Source organism: Erinaceus europaeus, chromosome 8, assembly GCF_950295315.1.
Source record: "Erinaceus europaeus chromosome 8, mEriEur2.1, whole genome shotgun sequence".
Lineage (NCBI taxonomy): Eukaryota > Metazoa > Chordata > Mammalia > Eulipotyphla > Erinaceidae > Erinaceus > Erinaceus europaeus.
Genome location: NC_080169.1, coordinates 80,083,813 through 80,107,074, shown reverse-complemented (window position 1 = coordinate 80,107,074; position 23,262 = coordinate 80,083,813). Strand labels below are relative to the sequence as shown.

At 37.9% G+C, this 23,262-nt stretch overlaps 1 protein-coding gene and 1 pseudogene across 5 annotated transcripts in view; both read left to right on the top strand.

The window, feature by feature from the left end:
* IMMP2L (inner mitochondrial membrane peptidase subunit 2) overlaps positions 1-23,262 on the top strand; it is a 777,851-nt gene that overhangs the window by 268,389 nt on the left and 486,200 nt on the right. The window lies entirely within an intron of this gene.
* On the top strand, positions 106-23,137 carry LOC132539829 (zinc finger CCHC-type and RNA-binding motif-containing protein 1-like; annotated as a pseudogene).

Here is a 23,262-nt window from a genome sequence, read left to right as displayed (position 1 = left end):
CAAGTTCACCAGGGATGTGAGCTCAGTGGCTAGGGGCAAGGACCAGGGGTTTTGACCCATGATTTGATGTGCTAGGCTCCAGTGTTTTCAGGGCTGCCTGCCCACCCCACCTGCAGAAATGAGTGGCGGGTTGGCCCCAAGCAAAAGCACCGTGTATGTATACAACTTGCCCTTTTCTCTGATCATCAATGACTTATTCTGGATATTTTCCAAATATGACCAAGTTGTAAAGGTTACTATAATGAAAGACAACAATACCAGGAGGAGTAAAGGGGTTGTGTTTATTTTGCTTTTGGATAAAGACTCTATGCAAAACTGTATCAGAACAATAAAAATAAGCAGTTATTTGGTAGAGTGGTAAAAGCAAGCATTACTATTGACAGTAGAAGAGCAGCTGAGTTTTTCCAAAGCTGGAACTACTTTGATAAGTATAAGTGTTATAAATGTGGGGAAAGTGGCCACTTAAGTTATGCCTATCCTAAAAATATGCATGGAGAATGTAGAAACTGAAGAAATAGAAGAAAGGGAAGATGAAGATCCTGCTCTGGATAGTTTTAGTTAGGCTATCGCTTCCCAGCAAGCCAAATCTTGAAGAAGAGCAAAATAAATGGAAACCGAGTTTGGGTGGTCACTCAATGTCAGATGATTCAAGATGCCCAAGAATAAAGAAAAGCACATATTTCAGTGATGAATAAGAACTGAGACTAAAGGTATATTATTATTATTATGTAAATATCAGTTAAAAAATTCATCTTGAAGCACCAAGTTTATTTAGATTTGACTACTTTTAGAAATTGAGCATATGAACAGTACCAAATAGATTTTTTTTTTTTTACTACAAAATAGTTCATAGAAGCTGCAAGATACTTTTTTTTTTTTTTTTTTTTGCCTCCACGGTTATTGCTGGGGCTTGGTGCCTGCACCATGAATCCACTTCTCCTGGAGGCTTTTTTCCCCCCCTTTGTTGCCCTGGTTGTTTTTTTATCGTTGTAGTTATTATTGTTGCTTTTTATTGCTGTCGTTGTTGGATAGGACAGAGAGAAATGGAGAGAGGAAGGGAAGACAGAGAGGGGGAAAGAAAGACAGACACCTGAAGACCTACTTCACCGCTTGTGAAGCGATCCCCCTGCAGGTGGGGAGCTGGGGGCTCGAACCAGGATCTTTACGCTGGTCCTTGTGCTTTGCACCGCCTGTGCGCTACTGCACGACTCCCACGAAATACTTTAAATGCATCATGTTTCTGTCTTGCCTTAGCAGAGTGAAAAGAAAAAAACAAGCTTTTCTAATAAGCATCAGTCTTAAAAACAGTTCATTTGAATTTAAAAAAATGTACCACTAGAGTAATGCTATTGTCATCCCCAGAAAAATAAATTTGTTTGAGAAGTTCTTTATCCAAGTTTATTCACATCTGGTGGCTTACATGAGGACTTTAGAAATAAATTTCACCTTTAGAAAAAAACTTCATAAAGACTGTGGAAAGTTGGATGATTAATTATTGTTCAGTGTTAATAAAAATGTCAAGAGAAATTATATATATATCTTTGCCATGTACCTAAGTCCTAACTAGACTCCCAAGTGCATTAGAGGAAGCTTCAGTGCTGTGGTATTTTTACCCTCTGTGTCTGTCTCTGTTTCTGAGGTCATCTGTGAGCAGTAAAGCCTTGGCAGTGACAAAGACTAAAAAACAAACAAACAAAAACAAAACCCAATAAAGTCACTCTCGGATTCTAAATTTTAAATTTAGAATTAGAATTCTAAATTCTAATTTCTAATTTTAAAATTAATTTCTAATTAAAATTAATTTTAATAACTAAAATTAATTTCTAATTCTAAATTCTAATTTTAATTTTAAAATTAGAATTCTAAATTCTAATTTTAAAAGATGATGACTGACTTTTTTGATACATCCTGCTTGAGGTAGAATTGACTTTAATAAGCTAAGTATACTAATATCTATGTTTCATGTTCCCATTTCAGTAGCATTTTGTTTCTTTTCCTTTTAATTATATGCACTATACCTATAATATTTTCTCTCAATTTTTAGAGAAAAGAGTTATATTTTATATTCTAAAAACCATTTTTGTTGTTGCTATCCTTGAAGTTTCACTACTTTAGCTGAATTTTTTTCATTTATTTATTTTTATTTTTATTTATAAATTGGAAATATTGACAAGACTATAGGATAAGAGGGTACATTTCCATACAGTTCCCACCCCTAGAACTCCATATCCAATTCCCTCCCTTGATAGCTTCCATGTTCTTTATCACTCTGGGAGTATGGACACAGGATCATTATGGGGTGCAGAAGGTGCAAGGTCTGGTTTCTGTAATTGCTTCCCCACTGAACATAGTCATTGGCAGGTTGATCCATACTCCCAGCCTGTCTATTTCTTTCCCTAGTGGGACAGGAATGTGGGGAGGTCAGACTCCAGGACATATTGGTGGGGTCGTCTGCACAGGGAAGTCCGGTTGGAATCAGGGTAGCATCTAAAATCTGGTGGCTGAAAAAAAAGTTAAGATAGAAAGCTCCCCACCTGTAGGGGAGTTGCTTCACAGGCAGTGAAGCAGGTCTATAGGTATCTTTCTTTCCCCTTCTCTGTCTTCCCCTCCTCTCTCCATTTCTCTCTGTCCTATCTAATAATGACAACATCAATAACAACAATAGCTACAACAACAATAAAAAAAAACAAGGGCAACAAAAGGGAAAATAAATAAATATTTAAAAAGATTATAAAAAAGAAAAAAGGTGATGTGATTTTAGGGAAAGGTACTCCAAGAGGAGCCTCAATTTAAAGTTTCATGGGGATTCTGGCATGGAACATGTCTGTTTCAACAAAGATAAAATGAAAATTAACCATTGACTGAGAATTGACTGAGAGAGGGCAAATTGGAGGGTATATAAGAGAAAATGCCACAACGGAGAGAGTGGTTCTAGTAGAATGAGGGCTCACAAAAGTGCTGTTTTGGGGATGCAAAAACACAGTTAAAATGTGAGATATACGACATTCATTGTAATGTGCATAGGTCTTCATGAAGAATCACGTGATGGGGTGTAAGGGCAATCTGGCTGTGACATCTGTCACCCCATTGATTGCCAAGGTTACTGACCCCTTCCTCCCTTGCCACTCCATGTGTGTCCCTCCTGAAGTTGTGCTGGACGACTGTCTCCAAATAGAGATAGACCCGTCTTCGGTGAAGGTATATGAGTAGCTATGTGGTCCCCCCAGCCTCCAAACAAGCTCTCAAGAATCATGTGATGGAATAGCCATTTCTCTACTGTTTTCTTTTTCCTACTCTTCCTCATCCTTCTCCTTTTGTTTCCCTTTTCCTTTTGTCTTTTCTTTTTTTCTCCTTTTTCATATTTATTTATTTATTTTCACTTTTGTTGTCCTTGTTTTTTTATTGTTGTTGCAGTTATTTATTGTTGTTGTTATTGATGTCATCATTGTTAGTTAGGACAGAAAGAAATGGAGAGAGGAGGGAAAGACAGAGAGGGAGAGAGAAAGACACCTTCAGACCTGCTTCAGGCCTGTGAAGCGACTGCTCTGCAGATAGGGAGCTGGGCACTCAAACCTGGGATCCTTAGGATGGTCCTTGCACTTCTCACCATTTGAGCTTAATCCGCTGTGCTACGGCTCTTTCCCTTTTTTCTATTCTTTTCTTTCTCTTTCTCTCTCTTTCTTTCTCCCCCTCCCCTTTTCTTCTTTCTTTTTGTACTACAGCCAAATATTCGTAAGTGAGCCATGTGCATAAAGAATCACACCACTGTGAGCTACTTTATCATTCAGATAGACAGAGTGAGTGAGGAAGAGATACCATGGCACTTGAGCCTCCTTCGTTGTCATTGCCCTTCAATGTGGTGTCATAAGTCAAACTCAAGCTGTACATACGACAAGGCTTGCATCTCGCCTGGGAACTATCCCTGTGGCTGAAGTTTTAATGCCTTTCTTTTAAAATTGTTTTTTCTACTATGATTTTTCTAGTTCTTTACAGTTTACACAATTCTTAGGCTTCCAACAGACTCTTTTTTATTTTCCTTTTTTCCAGTTAGAGAATGAGAGATAAAAAGAGGAGATAAATAGGAGAGATACTATAGTACTGTTCTACTATTTGTGAAACTTCTCTTTTCAAATAGTGCTCCTTTGTAAGATGAGGGACTAAAAATGATAAAGTGTGCTCTCTAAGTGAGTTTTATGTTGACTCTTTTTGATAACACTTTTTATCATTTTCATGTTTATTTTTGTCACGAGGGCCTTGATTCCTGTATGACTCTACTATTTCCAGTGACCATCCTTCCTTCCTCGTTTCCTCCATCCTATTCTCTCTTTCTCTCTCTCTTTCTTTTTTCTCTTCTTCCTCTTGACAGAGGAACTCTATTTCCTATCTCCAGTTTCTTCCACTAAAGAACACTTTATTTTGGTCATAATTTAAAAGGAATTTTATATTTTTCTCCCTAGTTTTTGTTGACATTTCAAATCACATGTCTGCATATACAGTTGATTAGATTTAAAAAACACTGTGTACCTGAAAACAAGACAAATACACATAAGAATCACTATCTTAAAGACCGTGAGACAGAGGGAGGTATAGAGAAACACCCAACTACAAAGTTTCCCTGACTATGATGGAAGCTGGGCTTGAAGCAGATTGTGTGCATGGCAAAGCAGCAACACACACACCGCCACCACCATCATCATCGCCAGATGAGTTTTCCATTCACATTATTCCTACAGTTTTTATACCACCATCAATGGAAATTTCAAAATTATGAAAGAAAATAAATAAATAAAAAGTTTAAAAGAGAGGGAGCAGGGAGGTGGTGTATCTGATTATGCACACTTATTACCAAGTGCAAGGGTCTGGGTTCAAGCCCCCACTCCCCACCTGCAGGGTGCAGGCTACCATCCTCTTCCCCTTTCCATCTTCCCCTCCTTTCTCAAGTTCTCTCTGTGCTATCTAATAGCAATGAGGAAAAATTTAAAAAGGAAAAAATGGCTAGCAGGAGTGGTGGATTCAGGGTGAGCACTGAGCCTCCACAATAACCCTGGTGGGAGTAAATAAATATAAAAATTACAATTAAGAAAGGAGAGTCACGGGGGCTAGGAGGTAGCACAGTGGGTTAAACACACATGGCACGAAGCACAAGGACTGGAGTAAGGATCCCGGCTTGAGACCCCAGCTCTCCACCTGCAGGGAGGTCGCTTCACAAGGGTGAAGCAGGTCTGCAGGTATCTTTCTCTCTCCCTCTCTGTCTTTTCCTCCTCTCTCAGTCTCTCTCAGTTCCGTCCAGCAATAAGAACAACAATGAAAATAATAACAACACAACAAGGGACAAGTACAACAAGAGCAACAAAATGGGAAAAATGAAAAATTACCTCCAGGAGCAGTGGATTCACAGTGCAGGCACCTAGCCCCAGCAATAACCCCGGAGGCAAAAAGAAAGAAAGAAAGAAAGAAAGAAAGAAAGAAAGAAAGAAAGAAAGAAAGAAAGAAAGAAAGAAAGAAAGAAAGAAAAAAGAGAGAGTCACCATCTTAATAAAAGCCCAATTCTGCTCAGATTTCTATTGTAACCTTCATGGTTACAATCCAGCTATGAGATTTTCAACTACAGAAAGAACCACAAGAGACCATTTGAATTAAGTCCTATAGCCAACATGAGGCAAACAAATGCAGAGAATGGAGATTTGCTATGGAATTAAGCATGTTACAAAATAAAGTTGATTAATCTATAATCATTCTGGGATTAATACAAAAGGCTGAAGCACATAGTGTGAATTAATGAGAAAAGGTTTGCAATAGCTAAGAATGTTTGCATATTGTATTAATTAATTAAGCATTGGTTTGCTATATTTCTTTGTACTGTTCCTCATATGGTCGAGTGAGTTAAATTGTGCTTCCTAAAGTTCACTTGTTTAATTAGATTTAAAAAAAACAAAACAATTTGTTAGAAAATAGAGAATAAAATTTTTCTTTGTAACACTGTTTAGTTCTATTATGTGTTATTATATTGGGATATATGTTTATTTATTTTTATGTATTTGTTATTATTATTATTATTATTACCAGAAGACTGCTCTGCTTTGGTTTATGGTGGTGCAGGGGATTAAACCTGGGTCTTTTCAGCCCCAGGAATGAAATTATTTTCTTATAGCCATTATGCTATCTCCTCTGCCATATACTTATTTTCGTAAAGACTCATTACAGAGGTATTTTTAATTCCCTCTCATGGCACTTTTTTGAGGCTATATAATTATTGTTCTCAATTTACAAAAGGTTTCTCAGTTTTCACAAGGCTAATTTAATATTTTAATGCATACATAAACATATAAAATGTCATTCTACAATCATTCTACAGTCATCTCCCCAACATTGCATTTGAGAATATTTATATTAATAAAAGTTGCTTTGATCTGGTATACAATGTATATTGTGAGTAGGCTCTGATTCATGTATACATTGTACTACTGATAACTAGATTACTTCCTATTCTTGGTACTAGAAATATGTAACAGCAAATCCTCTTATTAAGTCCTCCTACACACGAATATATCCTTAGGATATATACCTGTAGAATATGCTTTTTCAACTTTACTAAATATTAAAATTTTTTTAGAAATAATTTTGCATTTCACCCTACTTCACACTTTATATGAAAATACCAATTTTGACTTATTTCTCAAACACTTGGCTTTATTAGACTGTAAATACTAATTAGTTCAGATAGTTATCTGAAAACTTACTGTAATTTTTTCCCCTTCTGCTTCCAGAGCTATCTCTGGGGCTCAGTGCAGGCACTAATAATCCATCATTCTCAGTGACCACTTTTTTCTTTCTATTTTTTATTGGATAAGACTTAGAGTAATTGAGAGGGAAGAGGGAGATAGAAAGGGAGAGAGAAAGAGAGACACCTGCAGACCTACTTCACTGATGCTGAAGCATGCCCCCTACAGCTGGAGTGCAGGGACTAGAACCCTGGTCCTTGTGCAAGGTACAGTGTGCCCTTAACCTGGTGTGCTATCACCTGGCCTCCTCACTACAGAATTTTATGTTAATTTTCTCTGTCCTTTATTTTGATTCATTATTCTCGTTGGTCTCTTTTTCAATGCCATAGTGTTTTACATAATGATAGTAACTGATAAGAGAAATCTTTGTAACTTGAGGGTTTATTTCCAAAATTATTTTTGTATATTGTGGGCATTTGCTTAAATTTCACATTATATTGGGAGCTGGGTGGTGTGCACCCAGTGGAATGCACATATTCAAGAACCTGGGTCCAGCCCTCACGCACACAGACACATCTGTCCCCAAGTACAGTGGGGAAGTGACAGAAGCAGTAGAGCAGGGTTCTTTCTTCTGTCTTTCTCCCCACTATAACATAACCCCAGTCCTCACACATCCTTTCGCTGTCTCTACCAGTAAGAAAAAAAAGAAAGGGAGAGAAAAAGAAAAGGAAAAGGAAAAAAGAAAAAGGAACGGCCTCAAAAGCAGTGGAATTATCGTGCAGGCAATAAACTCCAGCGGTATTTGTGGTGGCAAATAAATAAATAAATAAAGTTAGATTGTCAATTTATATGAAACCTTTTGCAGATACTTTTTGGACTTACTTGTTTTATATATTAATTACCATCAATTTTCTCTTTTTGAAATATGTATTGCTCCCATGTTTGAACATGTTATGATTTATTAGGTAGAAAATTGTTTTATCAATTTTCAAAACACAATACTAGTATACACATTTTTTAGGTTATTTTATTGTTTGTTTTCTTAATTTCTTTATTGGGAGGTTAATGGTTTACAGTAAACAAGGTTGTTTCTACATGTGTAAAATTTCTTCGCTCTCTGCAAAATACTTTACCCCCCCTACCATCTTGCAACCGGACTAAAAAGCCCCTCCACCTCTCAGATTCTTATACCCAGTCCAAGTTCTGCTTTGTATTTCCCATTCTGTTCTTATTTCTCAACTTCTGTCAATGAATGAGATTATCTAATATCCATCCTTCTGTTTCTGGCTTATTTCACTTAACATGATTCTTTTAAGCTCCATCAAGATGAGGTGAAGAAGGCTAATCCATCATTTCTAATAGCTGAGTCATATTCCATCGTGTATAGATACCACAACTTTCTCAGCCACTCATCTGTTGTTAGACATCTAGGTTGCTTCTAGGTTTTGGAACTGTTTGCTGAAATTAAAATGATCTCAAAATTCTTTTTGAATTATTTTTTCATGGTTATAAGGTTTACTAGAATTTTCTAATTGAGGAGTCATAGTCTTTGTTGGAAATGTTTTCAATTTAATATACTTTTCATTTGTCATTATCTTGTGGTATTAACTAGTATTAGCAGTGAAATATTCATAGAAGCAGAACAACTGTTTCTCTACATTATGATAGTTGTTTAACTAGAGTTTTAGTTTAATTACATTTGATTTAGGCTCTTGAAAAATATTGTATTTGGTTATAGAGGATTTCCTTTATTTCTCTTCTGTGAATTTTTTTAATCTTATGTAATTAGCAAATCATTTTCATGCATTTACTGATGTAATAAGTCTTCTAGTGAACCGTCCTTTAATTTTTTTATTTATAAAAAGGAAACACTTGTCACTTGTCAAACATAGGATAAGAGGGGTACAACGCCACATAATCCCCACCACCAGAACTCTGTATCCCAACCCCTCCCCTGATAGCTTTCCTATTCTTTAACCCTCTGGGAGTATGGACCCAGGGTCCTTATGAGGTACAGAAGGTGGAAGGTCTGGCTTCTGTAATTGCTTCCCTGCTGAACAAGGATTTTGGCAGGTTGATCCACACTCCTAGCCTGTTTTTTCTCTCTTTCCTTAGTGGGGCAGGGGTCTGGGGAAGCAGGGCTCCAGGACACATTGGTGGGGTCATCTGCCCAGGGAAGTCTGGTTGGCATCATGTAACATCTGGAGCCAGGTAGCTGAAAAAGAGTTAACGTATAAAGCCAAACAAATTGTTGACTAATCATGAACCTAAAGGCTGGAATATTGCAGATGAAGATTTGGGGTCTCCATTTTGAAGATAGCTAGTAGGCCTATTTTAGTTATTATTCCAAAGGGTCCATGACAATGCTAGTTTTTTCAGGAGCCTGACCTCTGATATGCAGGTGGATCCACTTTATTGTCTGAGGAGATGATGTCATGGCTGGAAAAAGGGCTAGAAAGTTGGAGCAGGAAAGAGAGTAGCTCCCAAATATGGGAAAAGTCTATAAATATTGCTGACTTCAGAAACAGTTTTCTCAAACAAGTAAACAAAACGTTTGGGTTATATAGTGATGTCATTCATATTCTATTCCAGATGTGATAAAGGCCTCTTGGAATTCATTCAATAGTTTAGTATTTGAAGTAGAGTAACCTAAAAATTTTATCTAAAATATTGTTGGAAAATAATCAGTTAAACAGAATCATAATAACGTATGTCAGTATTTGATTATGAAAGTTTAGGTTGTAGTATTTTCCACACTAGTCATATTACCTTAAGTATTCTCTTATCTTCATTAATCCTATCATTCTTTTTAGTGACTCAACTTAGTATGTATTTTTTTAAAATTTTGTATCAGTGTTCTAACTTGTGAAAGTACTTGCTGTGTTAAAATTTTTTTTTAATTTTTTTAAATTTTATTTTATTTATTTTCTCTTTTGTTGTCCTTGTTGTTTTTCATTGTTGTAGTTATTATTGTTATTGATGTTGTCATTGTTAGATAGGACAGAGAGAAATGGAGAGAGGAGGGGAAGACAGAGAGGGGCAGAGAAAGATAGACACCTGTAGACCTGCTTCACCGCTTGTGAAGCGACTCCCTTGCAGGTGGGGAGCCGGGGGCTCGAACCGGGATCCTTATGCCGACCTTGTGCTTTGCGCCACCTGCGCTTAACCCACTGAGCTACAGCCCGGACTCCCATGTGTTAAAATTTTTAAGGAAGGAACCTGAGGTTATTTGTTTAATATTCATTATATTTTATTGCAAGAGACAAGTTACTGATTTCAAAGATATATCACTCTTTTGTAATAACTGGCTCTTGCTAGGGGCCCAGATTCCAGTATTGTCTGTAAAAACATAATTTGCACTGGTGGGTGTCATTTCTAACCAAAGTGACTTTGATGTATTCATTTCTGGCCAGTCTTAAATAATTAAATGCAAACAACAACTATTTTAGCAACTGAATTCAAATGTAGCATTTTATAAAATAGGTTAATTGGAGGCATTCCAAAATTGAGAATTTTATAGTTTCTGTTGAGGTAGCTATTTTAAATCTAACTAAATATATAAGTTTAAGACTTTTCTGTGATTTATTTTATGGAAATATGTATTTATATTTCCTAGGTGCAGTTCTATTAAATATTAATGGAAACAGTTGATAAAAATTCTAAAAATATGTTAAATGTCTATTCCTTTCATTAAATGTAGCAAATACAGCATGTAATAGCATAGGTACATGCGCTATTGATTCATGACTTTCAGGAGTAAGACATTTATCTTCATAGCAACTCTGACATAAGAATTGAGTATCTTGAAATAGGATTCACAGAAATATATAGGGTTTGTAAAAACATTTGTTTACTAGGTGTGGTTGATGCCACAAGGAAACTTTTTACTAGGGCCAAAGACTTAGTTCCCAGCTTTGAATATTTGTTAATATTTTGGAATTTATTTATAAAAGCATAGTTAATAGGTTAAACAAGTCTCACAGAGGGGAAGATAACTCAAGAAAGAAAATTCTTATTTTTGTATTTGTGACTTTAATTTTCTGTCCATCAGAGAAGTCTTTGCATTCTACTGCCTTTTTTTTTTTTTTTTTTTTTTGCCTCCAGGGTTATTGTGCCTGCACCATGAATCCACTGCTCTTAGAGACCATTTGTCCCCTTTTGTTGCGCTTGTTGTTTATCATTGCTGTTGTTATTATTATTTTTGTTGTTGTCATTGCTGTCATTGTTGTTGGATAGGACAGAGAGAAATTCAGAGAGGACTGGAAGACAGATAGGGGGAGAGAAAGATACCTGCAGACCTGCTTCACCATTTATGAAGTGACCCACTGGCAGGTGGGGAGCTGGAGGCTCAAACTGGGATCTTTAAGTTGGTTCCTGTGCTTTGCGCCATGTATGCTTAACCTGGTGCACTACCGCCCAACCTCCTCTACTGCTTTTTTTTTTTAAGTATTTTATTTTATTTTACTTTATTTTATTTTTTTAAAGAGAGAGAGAGAGAAGATGAATACCAGAGCATTGATCACTTTTGGCTTATGGCGGTGCTGAACCTAAGACCTAGGAACCTCTGATATGAACGTCTTTTACATAACCATTACGCTGTCTCCTCAGCCCTCTACTGCTTAGTAAGCATAGATTTTTCTCTAGTTTATTATTTTGAAAATGAAAAGTTCTATTGCTTGTGAACATTTTGAGAATGGCTTCATCTTCTTCAAAACTGATACTATAATCTTCATTGTTCAGATCTAGACATTTAAAATCTATAAACTTAATTTATATTAAATATAAATATATTTTAAATAAAATCCTGAATATGTATGCAAGGTTAAAAATTATTTTATATCAAATGGTTTTTCTGGCTTGTATTGGGATTTCATTGTCATGGATTATTTTTCTGCTTTCTAAGTTTGAGTTACAGAACATTCTGAAATTAATATAATTAGCTTCTAATTAGAATATAGATAGATTTTTTTTTGTCATTGGTTGAGGTTCATTACTCTGAACAACCTGTTCAAATGACAAAGAGAAATGGGGGGCAGGTAGTGATGCACCAGGTTTAAGCACACCGTGGACCTACATTCACCCCACCTGCAGGGAGAATGCTTCTTGAGCTGTGATGCAGGTCTACAGGTGTTTATCGTTCTCACCTTCTCTCTATCTTCCCACCCCTCTCAATTTCTCTCTGTCGTGTCAAATTAAAATAGAAAGAAAAAAGTGAAAACAAACAAACAAACCTCCAGGAGCAGTGGATGTGTAGTGCTGGCAATGAAGCCCCTGTGATCACTCTAGTAGCAAAGAGAGAGAAATCACAACAATGAAGTTTCCTCTACTTCAATGGGAGTCAGTGTCAAAACCAATAGATGCACATGTTAACATAGCACACTATACAGATAAGCTAGTTTGTCTGGAGAATATAGCTACTTTATGTTAATAAATATTAAAAGTAAGGAAAGTAAGACACATTAATTAAACTTTACTTTTGGTCAGTGGACATTGGTTAGTAGTCTATCTGACATCCACTCTCTTTTCTCCTTTTTCTACAGCAGTTCCCTATTTCTGTGTGGAGCTACTCTGCTGTCATAGGCCATGTGGTTCAGCAGGAATGGGGTCTCCTTCCAGGTTAATGAGTGGGCTTGATTTGTTTGAAATGAACACTATCACTTTTACAGTTTCAGATCAAAACGGTCAGGTGACCACTTAAGAATAACATTGTGAGTAGTGCTGCTGCTGTCTTTTTAGAAATTTCTTATTATGACTGAAGGAACTTAAAGAACTAATTCTTTTTCTTTCCTGGTGTCCTGTTCACTATTATCCTCATATCAAAAGGAGAACTAGCTCTAGTATAAAGATTCATTGTGGATCACCTAACCCTAAAACACATTCCTCTAAGTTTGTTACATGGTAGGTGGGATGTGGGATGTGGTGTGTGTGTGTGTGTGTGTGTGTGTGTGTGTGTGTGTGTGTGTGGTGTGTGAGTGTTTGTATATGAAAGAGAGAGAAGAAATATGTAAGTATATGAGGAGAATCCTAAATAAGAATGTACCTCTGCATGTATAATTTTATTCAGAAATTTACAATGGCAAAATTAAAATTTGCCATTTGCTGTCTTAATTCATATTAAGACATGAAATAAATTATGTAAATTTGATAAAATGCTCCTTCTATTCCCCACCTTCTCAGAGGTACATGTCTTTGTCATTAGAGTTGTCTTTTTTTTTAAGCAAATATTATAAATGGTAGAGAACCAAAGGTTTTTCCCAAATAACTATTAAGGAGGTTAATCGTTTACAGTACAATTGTTGACACATAGGTATGATTTCTTATCTCCTGGTGGTATATGTAAAGTCATAAAGATAAGCCTTCTGGAGTTGAAATGCTTATACTTCTGATATTTCTAATATTTGTGTTTTTGCTGCTTTATATGATGGAACTAGGCTCTCATCTTTGCCCAAAATATTAGAATTTGAAACACAATTTATTTGCAAATTATGGTTTGTTAGAAATTATACTCTTAATATTGAATTTCAAAGCAACTCTAAAATATAGAGTGAACTTCGAACTATTCCTTCTTTTCCTAAAGAAATATTGATATTGTCAACCTTTCTCATGCTTCTCTGTTCTCTAATCTCTATAGCAGAATTTTAAAAGTGTTCATTAACAAAAATACTTCACAGAATATCTGTTGGATGCTTTGTGGAAGAAATGTGAGATGACAGAATTGATGATGTTTGACTATATACTCTAGTGACAGAGAAGATAATTATCATGAAGTATCTGGAGTGATTTAGAAGTGAACTGGAATTTTTCAAAAGAGACTGAAGAAGTATTTATGAAAGAGTCAGCGGGGTTCATATTTTAGCCACAGATTGTGGCCTTGTGTTACTTGAAGAATATAAATTTCAAGAGGACAATAAAAATAAATTATAGTAATCAAGATAGGAAATTTTTAATGGATAGGAGAAAATTTCACTTGAGAGGTAATGTGAAGATTAAATATAAATTCTAACAGTTTGGTTGACAAGTTGATGAGCACATTTACAGGTGAAAAAATGTAGGAGGAACAGAAGGATGACTTCAACAGTTTTGTGTAAGAGATTTGTATTAGGGAGTCGGGCGGTAGTGCAGTGGGTTAATCGCACGTGGTGCAAAGCACAAGGACTGGCCTAAGGATATCGGTTTGAGGCCCTGGCTGCCCACCTGAAGGGGAGTTGCTTCACAATTTGTGAAGCAGGTCTGCAGGTGTCTATCTTTCTCTCCACCTCTCTGTCTCCCCCTCCTTTCTCCATTTCTCTCTGTCCTATCCAACAATGGTAACAGCAATAACAACAACAATAATATCTACAACAATAAAACAAGGGCAACAAAAGGGAATAAATAAATATTTTTAAAAAGAGGTTTGTATTATAAAAGTTGCTATCTGTTGAATATCTCATACATACTTTAGACTTATGTATCTTTGATCCATAAACATGATACACTTTGCTTATTTTATTTCCAAATGAAATTTTATCGTGAGCCAATAAAAAAAAAGGATGAAAGTAGACTGAGTGAAGACATTTCTGAAAGATGAAGATAAGTAATATTTTGTTGAAGTTTACTTATGAAGATTCTCTGGTAATTGACATAGTTTCTTACATTGTTGTTAAAGTTTGGAGGCTCCAGCAGGCCAGGCTAGCATCGCAGTGGTAGACAGAGACAGAGACTCGGGGACACATGGCTGGGCTGAGAAGCTGCAGTTTAATCTTTATTCACGAACGGGCAAATCACCACACCATGTGCTTCCCTATCATTCTCCTCCAGAGGCTGCTGCTGGGACTCTGGACGTCCTTAGCATAGGGGGCGGGGAGAAAGCGGGGCGCGAAACTAGCAAGGGCCAAACCAATTCTCTCAGAGGTAGGGGGAAGGGGGCCAAACCAACACGAAGAATACCAACATATTCCCCCTTTTCTTTTTAACTAAATGACCACAGTATCAGGGGTGTGGGGTGAACAGAAACCTATATCGTACAGGCATTTTCAAAAAAGAAACTGGCACAAACATGGAGAAACATGTAAGCAAGTAACAAGAACCAGTGTGCTGCCAAGGGAAGGCCTGAGGGGGCCATTTTTTGCCTCTGTGGGCAAAACTTTATCAGCTTAAAAAAAACATTTCCTGCCTCTGGGGGGCATACTTGCTTCGACGGGCATTTTCTAGCATGGGGGAAGGGTGAGGCCTAGAGTCCCAAGGCATGGCTGCAGTCAGTCTTTGAGAAACTCAGCAGCATAGGGGAAGCTGCTAGTTTTGTGCAAAGTATCCGAGGTGTACCAATGAGTCCGATAGAAGTCCAAAGCAGATATCCACCGAAGAATTTCCAGGGGGTGAATTGTTGTACGTCTGTCTCGATGGGGAATGTCAGCCACCGGAATTCTGCTTTTCTGTAGAGAACTTGACAGCTGCAATTCACTTACTTATGAAACAAAACTTGTAGCAGGTTAGAAGTTTACCACAATTGATAACTCTATCACAATTGGAAGTCTCTTCCAGCATGATTCCAAGGCTATTTAAAGTTCAAACAATAAAATGTGGAAAGGAAAACATGAACCATAGAAAGAAAAAGGCCTCAGGCATGAGAATTATTAGCATGACCATAGCACAATCTAACGTTTCTAATTGAGAAGGAATTTGAGACAACATCTTTTTAACCTTTTGTTACACCCATTCAAGATGGAGACACACCCTAGGTGTGCACAGGTTTTTTTTTTCAGACCAACTTAGTTAAAATATATTGATTGTTAACTAATTTTTACCTCAGACTTTAAATGTAAGTTAATTTTATCTTTATGAGAATTATGTTGAAAACCTTTTTCATTTAACTTTGTCTGGTAAGAATATAGCCTTAAAGTTACATTCTTAACCTTAAAGTTAATGTTACCAAACTTTAAACACACAGGTAAACATGGTCTTTAATTCACAAGGAGAGAAACCTTTGTTACGAAGACATGTCATTTCAAACACGAATTCAGATCTGTATTGTCTTAGCCATTTGGGGAGTGCGTTGTCCAGCGGTGGCCTCTTGGGCAGCTTCACTTCTAGGAATTGTATGTTGCGATCTCTGGACAAATCTCTGCGTATTCTAGCTCGTCTGCCTTTAGACCCGAGCTGGAGATCTTAGCCAGGGGGCCCAGTTTCGGCAGGGAGCCCACGGTCTCCAGGTGGTCCGGGATCTGTCCAGACTTCATAGCACGAGGGTGGGCGGGCCAGCTGTGTAGAAGGTGCGGGCCGAGGTGCCCCAGGGTGGTGGCCATGATAGGCCGCTGCAGCCCTGCTCCATGGCCCTGCCATGTCTGCTGCCCTGTTCCCAGTAGCCGAGCAGCGTGGAGGGAGCCCACACCCAATGCCCTGTGCTACGCGGTGGAAAGCCGGCTCATGTGGGCTGGCATTGGGCTCTTGCGGGCTGGTGTTGGGCAGAAACCACAGAGTGGTCCAGAAAAAGCGAAACAGTCTCGTGAAGAAAGGGCAGAGGCCTTTGGAGATCTCTTCACAAGCAGAAGAGAAGGCCATATAGTGCATAGGTAGCCAAATTGTCTTCACTTATCTGAGAGATGCGCAGGTCAGGTCCACGTGGGCGCCATTTGTTGTTAAAGTTCGGGGGCGCCAGCAGGCCGGGCTAGCTTCGCTGCGGTTGACAGAGATGACCAGAGACACACAGCTGGGTTGAGAAGCTGCAATTTAATCTTTATTCACGAATGGGCAAATCACCACACCATGTGCTTCCCTATCATTCTCCTCCAGCGGCTGCTGCTGGGACTCTGGATGTCCTTAGCATAGGGGGCGGGGAGAAAGCAGGGTGCGAAACTAGCAAGGGCCAAACCAATTCTCTCAGAGGTAGGGGGAAGAGGACCAAACCAACACGAAGAATACCAACATTACATAGATGCCTATTTGTCATTAGTTTGAAGTTTTCACATCTAACTTTTGTTTTGTCTTTATAAGATAAGAGAATACAGGGAAGAGAGTATATATATTGTTTTTGAGAGACTGAGTGAACTCCTTCCTTAGTGTGTGTATAATGTATAATTAATTTGCTCTGTGATTTAAACATGGTTATATTCAAATAGACTACTATATCTTCATAATTCCTACTTGGGAGAAATGACAGCTACTTTACCAGGTAGGCATGCTAGCTAGAAAAGCACAGGATATTGAATATGAAGAATTTCATTTAATTCTTGCTTTGTTAATCCGCATATTTTTGAATTGGGGCAAGACACCTAAACGTTTTAGGCAACAGGACAGTTATAATTATGCATAATAAATTTTTTAAGGGGCGCTGGGTGGTGGCATACCTGGCTGAACACAAACATTACTATGTGCAAGGATCTGAATTCACCTGCTCTCCACCTGCAGGGGGAGGTGGGCAAAAGCATGTTCATAAGTGGTGAGGCAGTGCTTCAGGTGTCTTTCTCTTCCTCTCTATCTCTCTTTCTCCTCTCAATTTCTCTTTATTATATCAAATAAAAAAGGAAGAAATGCCACACTGGTAGTGATGATTTTATTGTGCAGACACCAAGCTCTAGTGATAACCCTGATGGTAATAAAAAAGAAAGGAAAAAAGAAAGAAAGAAAGAAAGAAAAGAAAAGAAAGATATGGAATTGCTCACATAAACAATCTGGAATGTATGTGCGGAGCTGAGTAAATGGTAAATTTCAATAAATTTATAATATCTCATGGCAGCAAATGCAGATGTTTTTAATTAATTGTAAATGGTTAAGAGTTGAAAGCTGTCAGACTACTATCTGAGTGCTGAGTTTGAAGAGTATAGTTCTATCCTCTCTCCCTCTCTCTCTCTTTCTCTCTCTGCCTCCAGGGTGAACACTGGGGCTCCTGTGCTGGCACTACGAATCCACTGTTCCTGGCAGCCACACCCCCTATTTTAGAGGATATGACAGAGAGAAATTGAGAGAGGAGGGTAAGATAGAGAGGGGGAGAGAAAGATAGATACCTGCAGATCAGTTCACCACTTGTGAAACAACTCCCTGCAGGTGGGGATCCAGGAGCTCGAGCCAGGATCCTTGCTTGGGTCCTTGTGCTTTGTACTATGTGTGCTTAACCCTTTGCGTCACCACCTGACTCGTCACGAGTATAGTTTCTATTCAGTGTGAAGTGATTGTAGGGTGGTAGCACAGCAGGTTAAGCACATGTGGCGCAAAGCGCAAGGACCAGCGTAAAGATCCCAGCTGGAGACCGGGGGCTCCCCACCTGCAGGGGTGTCGTTTCACAGGTGGTGAAGCAGGTCTACAGGTGTCTTTCTCTCTCTCTCTCTCCCTCTCTGTCTTACCCTCCTCTCTCCATTTCTCTCTCTCCTATCCAACGACACCAATAACTACAACAATAGAAAATAATAAAGTGATTGTTCTCTTGCATATAGAATGCTGACCCCCAGAGATACTGAACTTCCCTAACCAATGAAGTGCCCCAGATCTGCTTGTCATCTCAGATCGTCAAATTGTTGTGTGACCTTAGAAAATATTCACTGCCCCATGAGCTGCAGTCATACTTCCCAGCAATTCCCTGCTTACCGCTTGCTCTTCCAGGTAATGCCCATTGTGACCCTGTTAGCAAGTTACTGTGCACTTTATTTTTTGCCACTATGGGAAATGCACACTTTAATTCAGAATTGCTCCTCCTTCACTTCATATTCCCCATGGGAAACACTGTTCACCAAAAGTATAAAGCTTCCCCTATTATCCTAGCAGCTCCTAGATCATTTGTGGTGAACACTCACATATCCAGGCCTAGCCTGACCTCCAAAGTAACTGTGTTCTTGCAATTTGACAGCTTGGAAGACCAGGCCTTATCCAGCTCCAAGTATGCTTGGAAAGTTATTCCAGGCCCATGACCCAACCCTCAGAAGCTTAAAACTTAATGAGAAAAACACAGAACTCACCCATTCTAGAAGAACAAGACAAAAGCTCAGAGAAACACCCAAGTACAATAGCAATGCTTAAACTCTGTGAAGATGAATTCAAAGAAACAATGCCAATAATGTTTACTGAGTTGAAATCAATGGATGCAGATCATACCATGATTATATAATGATCCATAGTCTCTGATACAAGATCAATGAATAATTACTTAAGACTCTATAATACTTAAGACTGTAACTTGGTCATAAGAGGCTCAACATAGCTCAAACCAACTTTCCTTCCTGAAGATCAGTGTTGAGTGGTGAGGTCCTACCCACTGGGTCTCCTGTTTTTAATGATTTATTTCCAAAGTCAATCAAAGGAATTTTAACATAGTTTATATCAGATTAACAATTTGATAAGGAAAAAGGCTGAGGGCGAAATCTGAATAGGGTGGCATCGCTAACAAGGATAGGTAAAGCCAGAAGTCTCCACTAACTAACGTTCAAGGTCTTCTCTATGTAGCATTCTGAAAGAGGTCTCAGCAGATTTTTATGACTGCAATGGTTAGCAAATTATGTGTCCCCCTCATTTAAATCTGGTATCAAAAAATCTGTAGCCTGATTCTGTGGAGTCTGGAGCTTTGGCTCCAAAGCTATCCATGTTTTAGGAGTTACAACCCTTTGCTGACCATGCAGAGTAATCAGTCCATGGACTGCACAAGTCTGTAGCCAATACAAACCTGGCATGCTGAGATATCTATTTGTTCTGACTTTCTCTGACACAAGATCAGAGAACATGTTCAAGCAGAAGTTAAAAAATCTAAGAAACACAGTAACTGACCTTAAGATTCAATAGGGAGTCTCAATAACAAAATGATGGAAGTCAACATATGGAAACAATAAAGTGCCCAATACCACAGGAGTGCATAGAGGATATGTGAAAAATATATATATATATAAAGATAGATATAGATATAGCCTTTTGCTTAAAGGAAAAACAACAAAAAAACCCCCTTGAGATGGTCATGTAAATAAAACAAGCCAAAAAGAGGAGGGCAAGAATTGGGTGATCTCACACTAATGAAGAAAAAGAACATAAAGCAAATGAACAAATTTAAAGAAAAATCCCAAGTTTCCAATACAGAAGTGAAGCCACCAATATGAGTGAGGTAAAGAGAGAGGATCAAGTGGGAGTAGAAGAGTGATATTGCACATTGTTCATGGTCCTACGTTACGGTAATGCATAATCTAATGAAAAGTGAAGTTTTCCCCCTAAAACATTTATACTATTGTAAACCAACTTTACTTCAATTTCAAAAAATGTGAATTTGGGTGAGGGTAGATAGCATAGTGGTTATGTAAAGAGAATTTCATGCCTGAGGCTCCAAAGTTCCAAATTCAATCCTCCACACCATCCTAAGCTAGAGCTGAGCAGTGCTCAGGTGAAAAACAAAAACCAAAACCAAACAAACAAAAATAATTAAAATCATGAATTTTTAAATCTAAAAATTATTTTTGAACTGATATAAACATTATAAGCATGAGTCTATTTATATATAACAAGCAATTTTCTTGAGTATTTAAGGGTTTTATTAAAGAATTCTCAATGTACTTTGGGTACTTTTACTTAATACAGAAGTTTTTTTAATTTCTTTATTGGGGGATTAATGGTTTACAATTCACAGTAAAATACAATAGTTTGTACATGCATAACTTTTCCCAGTTTTCCACATAGCAATTCAATCCCACTAGGCCCTCCTCTGCCATCGTGTTCCAGGACCTGAACCCTCCCCCGACCCCACAGTCTTACTTTGGTGTATTACACCTACTCCAGTCCAAGTTCTGCTTAGCTAACACATAATTTTTAAGGTGATAATCTGTACTTTACTTTCTCTATGGAAACTTTGATGTCTTTTCCTTCACCTATCACTTCCATTAATGAAATTGCCTTCCAAATCTTGATTTAGTCTGTCTATATAATTGTATTCCTCTGGAATAACAGAGTGTCTTATCATAATTGCCTGATGACTGCATTAAAAAAGATGAGCAAAAGTTGAAAAATTCACTTTGGTTTAAAACTGTCACTTATTCACTGTAGTGAAGTGTCTTATGTGAAATAAATATATTTGCCTAAGAGAAGCAGTTGGGAATCTTCTACTCAGTGTGTAAAATTAAATATTAGATATCTGAATATGGTAAAGAAATACAGAAAGACAATAACTGTGTGTGTGTGTATTTTACTTTATTTATTTATTTATTTATTTATTTATTTATTTATTTATTTTTACCAGAGCAGGCAATGTTCAGCTCTGCCTTATGATGTTGTTGGTGGGGGTTTACTCTAGAAATTCAGAGCCCCAGGCATGATACTCTCTTTGCATAACCATTATGCTGTCTATCCATTCCTGGCAATTACTAATTTTATTCAATTTCCCAAGGAGTTTGTAACAGATTGACAGCTATTAGATTTTTTTCTTCTTTGATGACACTATTATCTTATTTTTTCCCTCATATTTTGTCAGCTTTATCCTTTTTAAACCTCTGACCTCTAACATAGAGGGTTTCCATGGCTTGGATTACATTTAGACTACATAGAACACTGTCCTGATCTGCATGCTAGAACATATTCATATATCAGGAGGTTGATGATTGAAAAGGACAGAAATTCAAGTATAACTAATTTGAGAAAACCTTTCAAGGGATGGGTTAGGAAATTTGGAGAATGTTTTATTAATTCATAAAACTTGGAAGTTCAGGGGTGAAATTGGCCTCTTCCCTTTTGTCCCATTTTTCTAAGATATGTTTGCCTATATTTTCTCTTGTTTTTAAATTTATTATTGGATAGAGACAGAGAGAAATTGAGAATGGAGGGATATATATATATATATGTATATATATACATGTACATATATACAGAGAGGGGGGGAGCGAGAGAAAGCAAGAGAGAGGAAGAGGGAGAGGGAGAGGGAGAGGGAGAGGGAGAGGGAGAGGGAGAGGGAGAGGGAGAGGGAGAGGGAGAGGGAGAGGGAGAGGGAGAGAGACCTGCAGCTCTACTTCACCACTTGTGAAGCTTTCCCCCTGCAGTTAGAAACCAGGGGCTTCAAGCTGGGTTCTTGTGCACTGTAATGTGTGTGCTTAACCAAGTACGCCACTGCCTGGCCCCTATTTTCTCTTCTTTATCTCTCTGTCTCTCTCTTGTTCCAGGAAGAATAAAAATTTTTTAAATGTATTTATTTATTTATTCTTCCAGAGAACAACTTATCTCTGGCTTATGGAGGTGCTGGGGATTGTACCTAGGAACTCAAAGCTGTAGGCATGAAAGGTGTTGTATGCTCCCCCACCCCACCCCAAGCTCACTGCAGCCCTTTGTTAACTTCAGTTTTGTTGTCCAAATCTGTGGATCTAGGGCCTGCCTGCCTGCCTGCCTGCCTGCCTGCCTGCCTTCCTTCCTTCCTTCCTTGCTTTCTTTTTCTTTCCTCCTTTCCTCCCTCCTTCCCTCCCTCCCTACCTTCCTTCTTTCCCTTCTTCCTTCCTTTCTTTTGTTTTTATGTCTTGGTTTATTTTGTCCATATGGGTAAAGACATTCTATATTTTCATTTCATATGAGTCCTTTCAGTATTTCTATTAAGTCTAGTGGTGATGAACTCCTTCAGCTGTTGGCATCTCTAAAAAGTTCTTGGTGCCACCTTTAAACTTGACTATTAATCTATTAGAAGACAGTATTCTTGGGGGACAGTCTTTTTCACTTAGAGTTTTGAATATACCTTGCCACTCCTTTTTAGCTTTTAGAGTTTCTGTTGAAAAATCAGCTGACTGTCTTATGGGATTTCCTTTATAGGTGACTCTACTTTTGTCTAGTGCCCTTCAGAGTTACCTTTGTCTTTTATCTTTAGCATTTTAACTGTTATGTGCCTTGGCAAACTTAAGTTTAGTTTCATTTTTCATGAAGCCCATAGTATCTCCTGAATCTGGGGTCTCTTTAATTTGGAGAAATTCTCAGTAAAATATTTCTTCAGAAGTGAATTGTGTTGTGTTCCTTTTTATTCTCCTCCTTGTACTTTTATGATAGGGATGTTATTTCCCTTGCTATTCCATAAGTATCTTCCATAAGTATACTTATCTTAATTTATATATTTTTCTTTCTTTTTTTTTGGTGGGGGGGGGGGACAGCAAGCTCTCTTAACATATTTTCTTATTCTGCACTTTGATCTTTGGTGTCTGTCTTACAAGTGTTTTCTCCTGTGTGTGTGTTTTAGCTCTATCCCTGCATCCTTTATTCCTCTGATCATTATTAATAATTTATCTATAAATGTCATCATTATTCTTCTCCATAATTCCTCTTAATTTGGTTTTCATTAAATTAATATCTTGGCTCAATATTGCTGGTGAATTGTGTTTTCTTCTCATTTTATGATGCTCTAGAAAGGTGATGAGTCAGTGTGGGTGGCAGGACCCAACTGGAACTGGATGGCAGCCACAGAGGAAGAGGGCCTAACTGGAACTGGGCAAACTGTACCAGACACATGGTGATCCAGGTGCAGGCTAAACCTGGCTTTGGCTAAAACACATGGGCTGAACAGACACAGACTGAACTGTGCTCTGGATGAACCACTCAGGCTGAACTCAACTTGAGTTGATTTGAGTGTGGGTAAACC